The following is a 12,621-nucleotide window of genomic DNA, read 5'->3' as shown; positions in this document are numbered from 1 at the left end:
TGCTGACCATTCAAGTTATAAGAAGACTGAGAACTGACCATTGGAATGCTCTTGAGGCATTTGATCTAAAGGAAATGGTGGGGCCAAAGTTCAGTCAGAGTAAGTCAAAGGGAAAAGTGAAGTAACTGAAATGGCCTGTGGTAGACAACTTTCTATTGCTATGATAAAATACCCATGGTAAACAACTTCAAAGGATGAAGATTTATTTTGGAGCATGGCTTCAGAGGTTTCAATCCACAATCACTTGGCCCTGTTGCTTTTGGGCTTGTGGCAGGCTGTCCACCATGGCAGAAGTTGCATGGAACAGGGAAAGGAGACATTACTAGAACCTCTGCAGTAAGTCCTAGTCTCCTGTGAGCCACAACAGTGCAAAGAAAGTTAACTTAGTAGACAGAAAATATAGAAAAAATGAGATTCAGAGAAGAAATTGAGCTTTGGGCCTCATCAGTGCTGCTCTGGGCTGCAAAGATGAAAGCCCGGAGCTTGCCACACCTTTATTCAGTACATCAGGAGAAATAAATGTAACAAATGACTTGGGGCAAAGAGTTCAGTACATGGGAGAGTAACAACTGTAAAAGGTGACTCAAAGGGCAGCAGAGATGAAAATCCTGGAACAATGAGGAACTTTGCAGATGAAGATTTTGTTCCTCCCTAGGATGTCCTCAACTGTGTAATCTTGCCCTAGAGCATCACAGCACCACCCGACCACTGACTGAGGTCTTAGCTGTGACCAGAGGGGGAAATGGAGTTATGTCTTGACATGCCATAGTTGGCCGGTAGGCAGGAAAACTAGGCCCTAATCATTTAACTGTGAAATGATTTTTTCCCAAAATTATGTAGAAGTGCTTCTGAAAAGAAGTGCTTGGCAGAGGAAAGCTGTTCAGTTCATGGAGGTGAGAGAACTATAGAGGAGGAGAGAAAGAATTGGGGTCCGGATATCCCCTTCGAGGGCACACCTACAAGGATCCAACTTTCCTCCACTCACTTATGTTTTCACCAACTCCCAGTAGCACCACAAACTGGCAGCCTACATTCAATATATGAGACATTGGAGGACACTCCAGATCCAAACTATATCATGGCCTCAATGTCCTTAGGAAGAAAAGCTATGCAACAAAGACGAGTGGTGAGGGATGGCATAGGGCTTGAGGAGAGTGATAAAACCTAAGACAAGTAAAGAGTTCTGTGGGAGAAGCTAAGCTGAGCAAGGAGAAATAAGAAGCAGTGCATGTACCCAGCTGAGGCTGGGGACCGTAAGTGGTTTTATAGCTTTTCTTTCCAGCAACACCAGCAGCCCAAGCACAAGAGCTAAGAAGACAGAAGTCTTATAGTTTTACAGTTTGGTTTTTGATGGATGAGTTCAGAAAAAGAAGAGGTAGTGAGATAATCCAGGGTTTGACAAGGAAGAGACTCACCAACCACATCTGTGGGATGAGACAAAAAAGAGGAACCAGGGACTGGAGAGTCGGTGTGGAAGAAAAGGCAGGGGGACAATGGGATTACCAGACAGCTGATAAGAAGCAGACCAGAAGGTGGGATTGAATGTGCTATAAGTGAGGAGGCCCTTAACTAACTGGATAATTAGAACTAGAATCACATTGAGAATGGTCCATCTTTGTCAGATACTTTGGTACCAAGACTGGACACCCCCCAACACACCAAATTGTCCTACTGTAACCACTGTACACACAGACCAACAGTGCCAGGTGAGCTGAATTAACTGTGGGTCTTGGGCTGGCCTTGCAATAGTGTGGGTTCATTATAGGTCTAGACCTGCCTACTGAGGTGGAGGGGATACTTTCCTGCCCTTCAGAAAAGTATGTTGTGACATTCATCCTAAGCAACAACACTTTGTGTTTCTGATGTTCCCAACGGACTCAAGTTAGGATGGATGTAAAATCCAGGAAAATCTTGCACACAGAAATGTTCTTTTCCTCCCACAGGTGAAGTCTTGTTTTTGACCCAGCTCTTTTTCGTTAGGAGAAACAACTTCCTCAAACTTTAGTGCAAATCATATAGGCCCACACTTCCATATGTCCCCAGGCACAACTGGCCCCTAGAGAGAGGGCAACTTCATCTCAAGGGAGACTCTGCTATATTGATATCTCTTCATTGTGTTGTGGGAATTGGGAAGAAACAAGGATAAGAAAGTACACTGTTTTCCTGGCATATAGTAAGTGTTCAATTTGGATAACTGTTCCCTAAAGGCTCATGTTGGTCCCCAGGGTGGCTCCCCTGGGAGATCATGAGGTAGAGCCTAGCAAGAGATCTTCTGATCATTGGGAGTGTACCTTTGGGTATGTGTGTGTGTGCGCGCACCCATGTGTTCAGTCTGTAGATCAAACCTAGGGATTTATACATAGTAGGCAAGCACTCAATCACCGAGCTATACCCCCATTCCCCAGGGTCATGCCCTACAAAGGGATATGGGGACCCCAGCCCCTTCTTTCCCTTTTTCATCCTGCCGCATGGTGCCAAATGGCCCCACATGCTTCCACTATAATGTGCCACAACGCCACAGGCCCAGAAGCAATGAGGCCTCTGACTATGGACTGAAAGCTCCAAAACTCTGAGCCAATATAAATCTTCTTTTTAAATTGATTATCTCAGATATTTTATTAATCAGAAAACTAACTAATGTAATAAGCACTCAATAAACATTTTTACTAGAATGAATGAATGAATGTACTTAAGAAAAAAGAAGAAATAGAAAAGAAAGACATCAAAACTCTTGGAAAAAATTAAAACATCATTTTTGTTTGCCAAAAAATCTGTGTATGCTGTCAATAAACAAATGTTCTATTACTCGCTTAATTGTTTCCTAGGAATAAACACATATGGAGGATTATTGCATTTTAAAAACCTTTTTGTCCTGAAAAGGTAGACAACTAACATTTCTATTGTCTACTCTAATATAGAAGAGGTCACCTAACTTGTCTATATTTGCTGATAACTTGATGCTAACATCTCAAGAAATTGATTTCACATTATTCATAATAGCTAATATATAAACCTAAATGCGCCATCAACAGACAAATAGATAAAGATAATGTAATATACAAATACAGTGGAATACTATTCAACCTTTAAAAATACTATTCAACCTTTTAAAAGTAATGAAAACCTCAACATTGTATGTCATAAACATGAGATAAGATGAACAATATCAACAAAAATGAAAATGGGGAAAGGAGATTAAAAGGAGGGAAGAGGAAAGAGATTTTTTAAAAAAGGACCAAGCTGTACTATGCGCATGTACCCACTCTCCAAGACGATTATAAATCACAAATGCTACAAACATATACAATAAAGGCGGGGGGTGGAATTGTGCTATATGCAACAATATGATAGACCAGAAGGACTATGCTCAGTGAAATAATAAGTCAAACACAGAAAGATAAATATAGTGTGGTTTTACTTACATGTGGAATCTAAAATAGTCAAACTGGAGCCAGTTGTATGTTCTTACAGTTGTTGTGGCAAAGCGGAACAGCTCAGCGCTATAGCCAAGTGCCACAGCTCTGAGGCACAGACGAGTGTTACAGCTCAGCGTCGCCATGACAGTGGACTCAGTGGACCTCTTACTACGGTACTACTAAGTCCGAGCCTTGGGGAGCTACTGGGTGGGTGAGCATGCTCGCTGAAGCAGGGGGGGGCGGAGTCACAGAACATTCCTGAGAGGGGCGGGACTAACAACATTCCTGAGAGGTTTTGCAGTTCAGACAGTTACAAAACATTTTGATACCTTGGGCAGGGTCGCTGCCCCGCAGCACATTTCTGGAACAAAACATTGTGTGGAAAAAACATGAAGGCAAGGCAAGGGCCTGTCTTATTGTATAGTATTGCTCTATCAATTCCAGCGGTTTGGGACACTGAGACAGGCAACTTAGTGAGACCTTGTCTAAAAATAAGAAATAAAAAGGGCCGGAGATGGGGCTCAGAGCAAAGGCCATGGGTTCAATCTCCAATACTTCAATAAATAAATAAATATATACAGCCTTTCATATGTCAGTTATACCTTAATAGAGCAGTTTTTCAAAAAATAAATAGATGTTTCCCCATTTCCCCAGCCCATTTTCTCTAATTTCTTCCCCCCCAAAAAAATGCTAAAATTGAAAAGTATGTTTGTAGACATGCTAAGATTTTTTTAAATTTTCTTAATATCACTTAAACATAAAAACCTAAAAACTCTACCTTGAAATTTGAATTTGTTCATGTACTGAGGTAATTTTTTTTTTTTTTTTACCAGGGATTGAACTAGGCGGCAGAACCACTGAGCTAAATCCCCAGCCTCAACTTGGGTAATTCTTATGCTTAAACACTTCCCTTTGTTGGTCATTTTTATTTTCACTAAAGACTCTTTAGGACTATTAATATCATGTCTGCTTTTTAAGAAAAAAGGATGAAATCAATTTTTTCTGAATATATTTTATCTCATCTGGATTTTTGGCACTTGACACAAACACATTTTCCCTCTAGCTAGCATCACTAAGGACAAGAGAAATTGCACCCAAGTTTTCGTTATTGCCTTTCAGAAGTCTCACAGTCTCCAAAACATTTTTAGGAGTCACATGAACTTCATTACTAGCGTTCAGCATGTTACAAAACATGCTCTCAGCCACTTTTTGCCATGACCTGCTTTTTCCAGGCAAACTCAAATCCAGAGGCTGCTCTTCCAAATCTACTTTCTTTAGCTCTCCAAAGACCAAGGAAAGTAGCTCTGGCTAAAGAAATGTAGAACTCTCCCATTTGTCAGGCCTCTCTCAGGTGCCCATGTGGCTTTGGTCTCTCTTAGAGGACTTTTAGTTGCCCTGAGGGAGAGAACCATTTTCTTGAACTACTTCTGCTTTGAAGATCTCCTCCCAACTTCTGCAGAGTCACTGAAATGATGACTCTTCTCCACATCCAACCTTGACGTATTTAGAATTTGCTAAAGACAAATAAATACAGCACCTATTAAGACTCCTGGAGACAAGTCTTGATTTTGTTAAAGGGCTTTTGAGTTAGAAAAATCTCTCTCAACTGTAATCAAAACTAGCCACATATTGTTTTCAGTGCTTAATGTGCCTGTTTGAGAAACCCTCTTATCTTTCAGGCTCTGCACCCGAAATTCATCTTCTGAGTTACATGTTTTCAATTCTAGCACAGATGGACTGGATGACAAAGGAGGCTCTATGCTGTGAGGACAGCTGTTTATTTCAGGGATGGCAACTCCTGATACAAGGCCAACAATGATTTCCTTGTGTGCCCATTTCTGCTTTTGGAATCTACTTGGATCCCATCAGCAAAACAGTATGAGGCAGTTTAAAGATCTTCATTGCAATTATCTCTGGAAATGCTGGGTCCCTGGTGTTCCCTGCCTTCATCTAGACAGACAAGCATAAATACCCACACAATGCTTTTAGCCTTGGTTTTATTTTTCTTGCAAAAAATGGGTCTTCTGCAGAACCTTTTATAAATTAAATCTGACAATGAGTCTTGACAAAGTTTTTTTTATAATTTTTTTATTAGTACATGTTTGCAGTACATAATATTTGCATTGCTTGTGTGAAGTCACAACATGTACATAACACATTTTAATTCCTTTTTCATTCCCTTCCCCTACACTTCTCTCCCCTCTACCTCCATCTCTTGACCCCTTTCTCATTGAGAAAGATCTATCTCCCTATTTCTTTTATCTATCTTTTATTTTGCTGTTACATTTTTATTTTAAGTTTCTCATATAAGGGAAATCATGCAATATTTAAGCTTGTATGTCTGTTTATTCCACTCAACATTATGGTCTCAAGGTGCATCCATTTTCCTAGAAATGACTCAAGATTATCACTTTTTATGGCAGAGTAATAAAGTCTTTTAAAATGTGCTTTTCTCTTTCCTTTCTTGTCAATAACGGGCAAAAATGAAGATGAAAGAGAAAACCTGATGTACAAGAGAAATGTCATCTTTGATGAATCTGATTTCATCTCAATCCTTTTTATCATGCTTACAATGTTTGTTTCTAGGAGTTAGCTTCTTTTTATAAAACAAGAGCATTAGATATAGTTGAGATATGTTTCAAAACTTTTGGGTTTTCTGAATCAAGCCTTCATTTTTCCTATATACCTGAGGCATATTTTGATGATCCATGACATTTTCTAGCTTTATATTTTCTTTAGAATGACGTGCTATTAATTTTCCCGTATAGCATCAGTGTTTTCATCTGATTGCAACTGACAATACTTAGACAAAATTTGTATTCATTTGGGCTGGGGATTTAGCTTAGTGGTTCCGCTGCCTGCCTCTCAAGTGCAAGGTCCTGAGTTCAATCCCCGGTACCAAAAAAAAAATTTGTATCAATTTATCCATATAATAAAGAGTCACTGCATGCACCCAGCCCTACACTAGATGTTACGTATAGTCAGATCTTAAGATGTTTAGTAGAGGAAGGAGAGATACAAATCCTTGGAAAAAAAAATCAAGCCACTATATTAATAAATATAAATAGGTGGCCAAGAGGAACACTTACGTCTAAAAGTAAATCTGGTTTTCTTTTGTAAGATTACACTTGTTACAACAATTTGATTGCAACACAAGTAGTACTTAATGATTATGTGTAGCAACCCAAGTGTAGGATGACTTGAGTTATAACCAGCAGTGATTTGATGACTTTAGTTAGAAATGCCTACTTTCTTAATTAAGTGCCCCCCCAACAAAGTGCAGGGACTGTGGTTTTATTTTTAAGCAGAAAACTCTGTTTCCAGCTTGCCAGCCTCAGGAAGCTTAAAGAATATTTGTTTGATAAGGTTTATTAAGGTGGTATGGTATGTTTTGAATAGTAAAGGTGAGGATGAATGACGGAACTTCATCTGAAAACATCTGCCTAGGAGAAAAGCTATTTTAAAATGACAGGCAACATCAAGAGACCAAAAAATAAGGTGCCAATTACAATAACAGCCATATCCATCTAATAATGCACCATAAAACCAACAAAACCATGTTCTGCTGCTATTACTAGCAAATATCTACATACACCTTTCCCTAAGAACTGTATATTAACCATAAAAACCATTTACCTTTGCAGAGTTTGTTTCTACTTTAAAAATGCTTTACCCATACCAATAAATGAAAAAGGATTTATGCATGTGCCAGATGTACCTGTAACATAAATTGAGGGGGAAATGTGTGGGCCTTGAGGTAGTGGCTGCAGTCAGGACAGCTCTGTCTTTGGCATGCTGCACTGTGTGAAGATAAACCTCAGACTATGAAGTAGGGCTCCAATCAAAACAAAATCAAATAAGGCTGGCAAAATCCATTAAAGAACAAGGCAGGAGAAGCACATCCAGTATTTAAATCAAACTTTCAACCACTGGCCTCCACAACAACAAGAAGGAATAAAAATAGAACATGAGTCCGGATTCCACTGGTTAATTTAAACTGCTTATTATTTCATCTTTGAATCTCCCACCCCAATGCATCAGGGTTGGCATCAAGTAAATAGAGTGTGATTTATAGGAAGGACCAGTAGAAAAGAGAGAGAGAAAACCCACACTTCGAATTCTCACTGAGCCATATGGAACCTTTCCACACAAAGGTGAACAGAATAATTCCAGAAAACAGCAAACAAGCAAACCAACAAACAAAACAAACCTGTGGGATGAGGTGGCTCAGGAAGCTGTTGTGGTTTAGATCTAAAATAGCCCCCAAGGCCTCATGTGTTTGGAAGGTGACTGGATTTTGGGAATTTACAGCTTACTTGCCCTTAGGAGGTGGGGCCTTGTTGAAAGAGGTGTGTCACTGTGGGCATGACCTTCCTGGCTCCTCCCTTGACTCTGCTTCTTGGCTGCCATGAGGTGAGCAGCTTTTCCCCTGCCATGACCCTCTGTCATACTATTTCTTCTCAGGAGTTGGTTGACCAGGGACTGAAAAGTGAGCTAAAACAAACCTCTCTTCCTTTAAGTTGTGGGCATCTGGTATTTTGTCCTAGTGACAAGGAAAGTGACTAAGCCAGCAGCCATCCTTTGGGAGTCTCTCCTTCCTTGGACTCTTTCTCATTTGCCTACCATCTTCCTCTTTTCTCTAGTCCCCCTTTACCCCAAATCCACACATTGACACTCCACAAACCCCACTCCCAAGCTTTGGATAAATAAGATCTTCAGCATCAGTTGGTTGAGGTAGATATTCTTTTTTATCTTTTTCTTTTAGGTGCAGTATTGAGGATTGAACCCAGGGCCTTCACACTGAACTACATTCCCTGCCTTTTTTATTTTTATTTTTAATTTTGAGACAGGGTCATACTAAGCCACTAAGTTGCCCAGGCTGGGCTTGAACTTGTGATCCTCTTCCATCAGGCTTCCTGAGTACTGGGATTACGGTAATGCACCATCACACTCAGCCAAATAGTCTTAACCAGAATTTAGTGCATAGAGTTATCTATGTATATAGAATTCCAGAATCTGGAAGTAACCCTAGAAGTCTTTTTACTCCTAATTTTCCACCCTCTGCATAAATTCTCCTATAATAATCCCTACATAAGGGATGATGACTCTGAGTAAACACCTCCCAGATTGTAAATCAAGGCCTCCTGGGCAGCTTCTTCCATTTCTGAAATGTTCTAATTAATAAATAATTAAATTAATAAAAAGTTCTTGGTCATGTTAGTCAGTATTAGTCCCCTGTAGCTTCTCTTCATGTGAGAAATATCAAACAAGTTGTCCTTCCTCCTGGCAGCCTTTTACTTTGTTTGAAGCCAGCTGTCACCTCCCCGTGGAGTACTGTGCCCCTGCACTTTAAACATGCCCAAATGCTTCTTGTAGGATGTGATTTATAGGTTTCTAACCATCTTGGTCATCCTGTCTTGAACATATTGCAGTTCAACAAAGTCCTTCTTCAAAAATGTCTCCAGAATGGAACACAATATTGCAGAAATGGCCTAAATGTGGAACGAAAGTATTTGTCTCCTGTTAAAACAACCCAACACCGAGGATCACTTGAACAAGAAATAGTGGGGGTTTTATTGTTGTTATGAGAGGGAGAGTTTGAGGGGAGGAAGGCAGCTTCACCATGCTTTACACTTGGTGATTTAGGAATTCAATTATAAAAACTCACAAATGAGAATTGGTCTTATACAAGGCTCTCTGTTGGGGATTTTTGGAGAAACAAATGAATAAGATAGGGCAGGGAATGAGTCCATATGCTATCCCCTGCCCCTAGTCCTTTCTCTCCCTATATGTCTCACAGGGATAGAAGGCTTTGACCAGGGAGGCTGATACCAGTCATCCATTTTAGACTGCCTGGATGGGCACAGAATGCTCTCAGGAAGAGGAGCTTGACCTGGTCCCAGAACAGCTGACAAAATCCATTCCCAGGAGCCACAGAAGTACTTCATACTCCAGCATCACTGGTCCCACTGATTCCCACCACCTGGCCTGGCTGGGCTGCATGTCTTTTCAGTCTGAAGCTTCTTCCTACTTCGTGGACCCCAGCCTTCTCCTCACTTGCTGAGTTGCCCAGGTACTACACACTTAGTATCCCCTCCCTCTGGCCCTAAGGATCCAATATCCACAAGGGTTTCTCCAGCCTCCCTACAGACTGGGAGCTCCAGGCATGGGGTTGTCTGGTTCACCAAAGAAATCTCCAGTACTTTGCATTCATTCATTCTTTTTGCCTCTGTACCTATTTGCTGCTGAAGGGTTGGGAGGTTTGCTGCCACCATCTGTGGTTAAGGACATAGACTGGGGTTGTTCAGCTCTACCAGTCTGTCTCTCATAGAATTGGAGAACTGAAAAAGTTGTGGCAGGGCCAGGGATGTAGCTCAGTGGCACCATGCCTGCTTGGCAAGCACAAGATCCTAAGTTTGATTCCTGGTACAAAAAAAAAGTCTTGGCAATCATTGCTTTTCCAGGTGACAGAATAGGGAACCCCAACCAGGTAGCAGAAGACCCATGGTGCTAGAAGATGAACTACCTGGATTCTTCATTCCACATTTCTTTTAAAAGCTTTTGTATAAAGTCATCCTCAGTATTCATGGTTTGGAGGGAAGGGTTGATTCCTTGACTCCCATGGATACCAGAATCCTTGAGTGCTCAAGTCCCTTATGCAAAATGACCTACACACATCCTACTATATACTTGAGGGCATGTCTAGATTGTGTATAATACATAATACAATGTAAGTACTATGTAAATAGTTGTTATACTTCCAAGCTCAAAGATAGAGTGACATGGGTACTTTCAACAGATAGCCTGCCCTGGAGTTCATGTAATCACAATAGTTGTTAAAGAGATAGAGCAGGGCCAGGGATTTAGCTCAGTGGTTTTGCTGCCTGCTGCACAAGCGCAATGACCCCAGTTTGATCCCCGGTACCAAAAAACAAACAAACAAACAAAAAAAGAGATAGAGCAAAACAAGAAAAAAAGGGGCCGGGGATTTAGCTCAGTGGTTCTGCCGCCTGCCTTGCAAGCACAAGGTCCTGACTTCAATCCTCAGTACCAAAAAAAACCAAAACAATAAAAAAAAAAATTGGTCTCCTTTGTGATTTTTACTATTTACAAAACCCACTATAGCTTTTGAATTAGGAAGCAAGGTATGTCATGTACAGGTACAAATTCCCTATGATCAGTGTCATCATTATGTATATCTAAAAAGTACCAGTAAGATTTTTTAAAACATGCAAAAAAGCTTATTTAATAGGGTTCATTTGTATGAAAAGATTTTGAAATCTTTTTAACACTGCTTGACCAATGGCTTGAGGAAAGGAGATAATTATGATCTGTCATCTGTCCCATATTCTGATCTTTCACAATAGAGACTCAAGGCCTTATAAGAGTGACGATCCTACAAAATACGCTCTCTGGGGTGTGCAGTTTCTGACACTAGTTTACACTAGTGTGATTAACAGTATGTTGTGGCATTTGGCAAAGCCGGCCTGTGGTGTAGACATTCCAGACCTTGAGCTCTGACCTGGAGGACCTGAGTCATTGTGATTGATGGAAGAGGGTGTTGCCCATAAGTTTAGGCCTGGTGTGCTGATTAATGGTCTCAGCATGAAGCACTGGGTCTCTAACCTGGACAGATCTCTAGCTCTCAGCAAATGCCCAGCATTTGGAGGTCATGGTTATTATTACAAGCTGATAAATACATGAATAATATAAAGCAGAGCTAATGCTCTTTTTATGCGTTGGGGTTATTTAAAAACTAAGCTACATATTTTCATGAATATAGATTCTGTTTGTACCATAAATCTTCCATTAGCTTTCACAAAGCAAGTGCAGAAAGCATTAACAGAACCATATTTCACCATCAATGTTGCATTAAATTTTAACTACTGCAGTCATGGCTAGGGAGATATTTTCATTGTAATCTAGTATTTTCAGGATCTTACAATTTAGTTCAATACTCTCTTTTGGTGAATTGATTATTTTCACATTCATCTCTCCTTCAAGGAATATTGATAAAACTCAGTCAGTCTTTAAGATTATTTAAATATTAGAATAGATCAAATCCACACAGAGAATCATATACATTATCTGGGAAAAATAATCAGCCCCTATAGGAAGGCAACATAGTTGGCCAATGTTTCATACTTATTGGGTACAATATAGTGCAGTGAAAAATAGATATGGTGCCACTGTAAACTTATAGTATGTGAAAAAGGAAACCATAAGCTAATAGCTGCTGGAATTATTGTCTGTTCATTTATTTCTTTAGTTCCTGATTCACCTATTCTCCAATGGGGGAAGGAGGGAGAGAGAGAGGAAAGGAGGGAAGGAGAAGGACGAGAGGAGAGAAAAAGATAAGTTAGCTAACACAAAAAGTGATAAAGGGAACAATAGGAGCGACCAAAAAAAAAAGATTACAACTGTTAACTGTTCCAACAATAAGAATTACCCAGATGGCATCAGACATCCCATCTCCTGGTACTAGAGGTTAGAGGGAAACTTGTTGGAAAGAAGAAAATGTGTGAGGTCCTCTGAGATGACTGATTGAGTTTAGAAGTCTATTAAACCTTATTCTTGTTCCTTTCTTTTTGGCCAAGAGACTGTGGCACCTTAGCGATTCTTTCTTATGGACTGAATTACGCACTGCCAAAATTCATATGTGAAAGACCTAGTCCCCAGTGGGACTATATCTGGGGATGGGACCTTTAGCAGGGAAATAAAGTTAAATGAGGTCACAAGGTATATCAGTCAATGCTCACTAGAGAAGCAAATTTAATATAAGATATATAAATATATAAGGATTTACTAGGTAAGCTTACAATGGCTGCCCACTGTGTCAGGTATGGAAGAGTACAAGAGGGGCTATAAGTGTGCTGGAGATCAGAAGGATCCGGTCAAAGGTTGAAGGCCTAGAGCGCACTGTGGAGTCCTCTGTGAGTCTGTATCAGTAGGCCAAAGGGTCTGCTATGACAGCCTAAAGAGTCTGCTCTGGAAGCCAGAAGCCAGAAATCCAAGGCAAAGGTGAAGACTGGAGCTCCTCTGAAGAAACCAGAGCAAGACTTCCTTCTTTGATCCCCTTTTCATCCCATGCAGGGTATGTATAAGCCCATTGGTTGGTGAAACTCACACCTGGGCAGGGCCTTCTGTCTTCAATAAATCCATTCAGATACACCCAGAACTATGCTAAGCCAATCAGTTGGGTGTT

The 12,621-nt window shown here is 40.4% G+C and overlaps 1 long non-coding RNA gene across 1 annotated transcript in view; it reads right to left on the bottom strand.

Moving 5' to 3' along the window:
* LOC110350528 (uncharacterized) overlaps positions 1-3,637 on the bottom strand; it is a 114,655-nt gene extending 111,018 nt beyond the window's left edge. Inside the window, exon 1 of the long non-coding RNA XR_002397139.2 lies at positions 3,423-3,637. This is a non-coding gene — a long non-coding RNA (uncharacterized LOC110350528). The remainder of the gene's footprint in view (positions 1-3,422) is intronic.
* Between the last annotated feature and the right edge of the window lie 8,984 nt (positions 3,638-12,621).

This window comes from Heterocephalus glaber, unplaced genomic scaffold, assembly GCF_053883595.1.
Source record: "Heterocephalus glaber isolate CG9 unplaced genomic scaffold, H.glaber_assembly_v1.0 deba00001428, whole genome shotgun sequence".
Classification (NCBI taxonomy): Eukaryota; Metazoa; Chordata; class Mammalia; order Rodentia; family Bathyergidae; genus Heterocephalus; species Heterocephalus glaber.
The sequence above is the reverse complement of the archived record's forward strand: the minus strand, read 5'-3'. Positions and strand labels throughout refer to the sequence as shown.